The 4,937-nt window shown below is 35.1% G+C and overlaps 1 long non-coding RNA gene across 1 annotated transcript; it reads left to right on the forward strand.

Moving 5' to 3' along the window:
• The first annotated feature begins 871 nt into the window (after window positions 1-871).
• Window positions 872-2,398, forward strand: LOC308700723. The gene is made up of 4 exons (XR_014031343.1): window positions 872-941; window positions 1,420-1,459; window positions 1,936-2,010; window positions 2,101-2,398. It is a non-coding gene; the product is annotated as an uncharacterized lncRNA (long non-coding RNA).
• The last annotated feature ends 2,539 nt before the right edge of the window (window positions 2,399-4,937 follow it).

Genomic DNA, 4,937 nt, shown 5'->3' on the forward strand with positions numbered 1-4,937 from the left:
TGCAACTGCCACATCTCAACATCCAATCAACAACTGATGCATAGAACCTGCCCTACACTGTAAAAACTAAAGGAGCCTCAAATATCCTGTCGGATACTCAAGGAACTTAAAAATGTAATTTAAGTGCCTCAAAGCTCTTTCTCCTATAGTAGGGTTACTGGAGGAGCATTGACAATATTTGAGGTTCTTGCTGGAACTTATGGGATCCTTTAAGCACTTTGTATTTAGTTCAGAGGTTCTGGAGTCACCTTTTCATTACCATGAGACCTCGAAGTGCTTTGGGGGAAAATACAGGAACTTGAATGTGATAAAAGGGTTATTGGAAGATCTTTTAACATTTAAGTGGTTCCTGGAGGATCTCTTATGTTAAAGCCAGCATCTGGAGGAACCCAGTGGTTCAGTGAGGCCAGAATGATATTATTATTATCCAATTATTACTTAAGTTTGATTCAGTATACATACCCAGGTGAAAAATACGTAGGCTACTATTAAAAATGTACTTCAGTGTGTTTTTAGTAGGCCTTCAATACAAATATAACCTACTTTAATGCATTTTAATACATTTAACAGTAGCCTACGTCTTTTTCACCTGGGTAGCTTACATTTATTTAGTAGCTATAGGCCTGTTTTATTGATTAATTTAAACCTTAAACAACAACACTAAATAATAATAATATTAATAATAAAAATTCATTAATTATTGTTGAATAAATAATAGTAATAAAATAATATTTTTTACTTCTTCATAAATGATTATTTGAAGAAGAAGAACCAGGAGGATAAAGGTTTTATTCAGTCACGAAACTGCTGCTATTCCTCTGCTGTCGTCGCTTCAGTGATGCTCGCGCGCAACAAAGCTCAGCTGATCGACGTCATCGACTTTGAAAGTAACGGCTCTCCTCATCAAAGCTTCCGCTGTTTGTTCGGCTCTCCGTTACAAGGTTTGTAAACTCGCCAAAGAAATATAAATACTCACTATATATTCAAACACACATATATATAAACTAAATGTATTATACATTACTACGTTTTTACAGTGTTTACCACTCGTTTATTGTACAGTATCTGGTATGAAGGTTTTAGCCGCGATGCTAACTACGTTGATCTAATGAACAAATGGAAACTATTTATTTATTGTCTTAGATTGATTTAAATTTAGTCATTCAATTCAACATATTCTGTACAACTGTGTCTTCAAATTGCTGATATACAGCCTAACTAATTTAGCTGATTCCTGCTGTCATCATTGGCGTTTGTTATGAATAACAAAAGCAGGTTAATATAGTTTGGTCTGTTTTTGTTTAGCCTAACTTTACTTAATACAGGTGCCCTCATTCTCTCACATACCATTTTGAATCCATTTAGTGGTCAATAAATATTATGTTGTGAATAACCAGCTTTGTTATTTTGTTTCCCCAGAACAACCAGTACAATGTTTCAGTGGCAACATTGAATTACAGTAAGTACCTGCACCACATGCAAGTACTTTATTACTATGAACTCTGTGTGCAATTGTATTGTTTGACTGTGTACTTGTTTTTTAATCAGTTATTCTCTGAAAATCTCAAATCTCATTCATGTTACATCATGTAATATCACAGGTTTGGAGCCAATAATGCTATGCATGTTTTATAGGCTATACCTTAATCATATGGATTTGAATATAAGACATTTGAACCCTGAATTATAACTTCAAGTTTGGTCTTTTTCGGCAAAAAAGGGAAAAAGCTATTAAATGGCTTCATAAGACTTACAACACAAACCATAACACATGAGTTGTGAATTCATTGATTATTTTTAGGATATTTTCTGGGACATTTTTGGAGCTTAACCATTTTTACATAAATTGTTGCATTGAATTAAACTAGACAAGTGTGCATAAGAATGGTTACATGAATGATTTACACAATTTTTTTCTGCTTGTGTTTCATGCAGTGAAAGCGAATGGTGACAGGGGTTGCATTATGCCTGAGATCTGCTTTTGGGTTCCACAGACAGAAAGTCAAACAGGTTTGGAACGTCACTAGGCTGAGGAAATTATTTAAATTTCACAACTATCACTTTAATAACCTTACTAATAGTACATTTTGTACTTTGCAGGGACCTCGGTAAGCTGAAATACAAGTTTGAAGTTTGAACAAGAATAAAAATCCTCCTGTAGACCTGAAAATCATTGAAGTGCCTGGACCATCCACCAGAAAAGAAGAAAAACAAACAAAAAAAGAAGCTGATGCACCTTTTCACTTTTCTAACTCGTTAAGTACCTCACATGTCCCTTGTGAAGATTTTATAATTGATTGCATTTTATGTTGCAGTGAGTAAATGTGCGTCACATTTGTGAATTTCGTGAAATTACACTGGCAAAAAGGTATGGGATCAAATTCCCGCCAAATATATAGCGGTCGTGTATAAAAAAATAATAAGCGTGAATCAAAAATTTAAAAACACATGTAAAAATATATTGCACAAACTGAAAAAAATAATGCAAAATGATCAGAATAGCAAACAACGTGGTCACGGATCAAAATATAATAAGCGTGAATAAAGAAATAACAAGCATGAATAAAAACTTTAAACACATTAAAAGTTATTTTGCACAAAACTTAAACTTATGGTCATGCTTTGTTAAAAAGTATGGTTTTATTACTGTGTACTTTGTGCTTTCTTGCATTTTCTGCTCATATTTTACTCTTTTGTACGCTTGTGATGTTTTTCTCTTCGCTCTTCTTTCTATGTTCTGCGCTTGCTCTTCCAAATGTTGCAGTTCGAGTTTCATGTAAATTAGGGCGGGCTTAAGCGTCACCATTGGTCCACTAGTTCTAGATTGACAGATACTCCTCTAGCCAATCAATCGAAGAGGGGAGTTGACGTCACACTAATGCGACTCGTGGTACAAGCTGTTTATGTTTGTACAATTTCTTCAATTCCATTATAATATACTAAAATGTTATTTTTCTAATACTATTATATACTGTTAAATTTCTTATTTGTGCTTTGATATGTGCATTTATTAAATTCATTATTTTCGCTTGGCATACCAGCGTGATTACGTCACCGCACACTTCAGTGGGTGGTGCGCGCCCGTGATGCACTTCATTCTGAGTAAATATAACAACAAAGAAGCACTGCTGCACTCTCTTTTATTTCAATTTTCTTTAACCATTATACTCCTTTTCAGGAGTGCTACACTTACAAGGGAAGACGGCAGTTCAATTTAACTTTACAAAGGCTTTCAAGCAGTAAAGCTATCTGATCTCTGGACATAAATAATTAAATTCATTTTTTTTTTAGATACATGAGAATGTTAATGTGCACACTGGTAATTGGTGTTAAACAATATTACTTGGCTCATGATGTCAATATGTTAAGGCTGCTTGTAAGCGAAACATCCTGCAATTATGAAACACTACAATTCGTTGCAAAAACTAAGTTAAAAACGGCCATTGTCTGAAGACTTTAGGACTTTGACCTGTCGACGCATTGCCTACCTTTTTTTTATTAACCTCGCCAAATTTGACAAGATTATTGAAAAAGATTGTGTTACAGAGAAGATATAGAGAAACCAGTTGAATTTAATACAGTGATTTATTACAAACTTACTGTGTTTACATACATAGCTACATAATTGCATATTACTTTAGAATTAATGTTTTAAATATAGCTTAAAATTTGAATACAGCAACATCTCCATCAGCGATAGGTAACGTTGTTTCTAGAGTGCCGCTGTCCAGCAGAGTTTAGCGTCAACTCCGATTAAAAACCTCACCTGTCTTAAATATCCTAAAGACGATGATTAGCTGGTTCAGGTGTGTTTGATTAGGGTTGAAGGAGCTAAACTCTGCACCCAGGACCGACATTACACATCCTTGTTATTGATTAAATATGAAAGTAAAACGGCCAGGAGGTGGTGGCTGCTCGGAGAAGATCGACGCTCGCGGTGCCAGGTCAAGTGCATTAGAGGTGAATGATGGATCATCAGACAGGCATAACTGTAACAGGTCGTTGTTAGGATGACGAATTTAACTATACCATATTGCCAGGTATACGTATACCGGCAACAGTTTGAGTTGCAGGCACACATGCAGTTTAAAGGTGTCCTGTTGATGGTCGTCTTCCTGTATAACAAGCATCAGTAGCCACGAGTCGCATTGGTGTGACGTCAACTCCCCTCTTCGATTGATTGGCTAGAGGAGTATCTGTCAATCTAGAACTAGTGGACCAATGGTGACGCTTAAGCCCGCCCTAATTTACATGAAACTCGAACTGCAACATTTGGAAGAGCAAGCGCAGAACATAGAAAGAAGAGCGAAGAGAAAAACATCACAAGCGTACAAAAGAGTAAAATATGGGCAGAAAATGCAAGAAAGCACAAAGTACACAGTAATAAAACCATACTTTTTAACAAAGCATGACCATAAGTTTAAGTTTTGTGCAAAATAACTTTTAATGTGTTTAAAGTTTTTATTCATGCTTGTTATTTCTTTATTCACGCTTATTATATTTTGATCCGTGACCACGTTGTTTGCTATTCTGATCATTTTGCATTATTTTTTTCAGTTTGTGCAATATATTTTTACATGTGTTTTTAAATTTTTGATTCACGCTTATTATTTTTTTATACGCGACCGCTATATATTTGGCGGGAATTTGATCCCATAAAAAGGTCCATTGACCATTGTCAGCAGTGTAGCAATGTAATGTATGAACCACCACTCAAAATTGCTGATCGTGTGGATTCTTATTGAAATGACTGAATTCACCAGTGAACATTCACAGAACAACAGATAATTTTACTGCACCTTAACTCTGTTAAAATGGAAAATGTTTTCTGCTTGTTGTAAGGAATACTGTTTCCGGGTCGAAGCCTCTACTTCTACTTCCTTTATCTTGTTTCTAGATATTGAGAATACTCAACAACCATTTATGAGCACTGTTGA

The sequence above is a fragment of the Scardinius erythrophthalmus genome, assembly GCF_964197995.2.
Source record: "Scardinius erythrophthalmus genome assembly, chromosome: 13".
Classification (NCBI taxonomy): Eukaryota; Metazoa; Chordata; class Actinopteri; order Cypriniformes; family Leuciscidae; genus Scardinius; species Scardinius erythrophthalmus.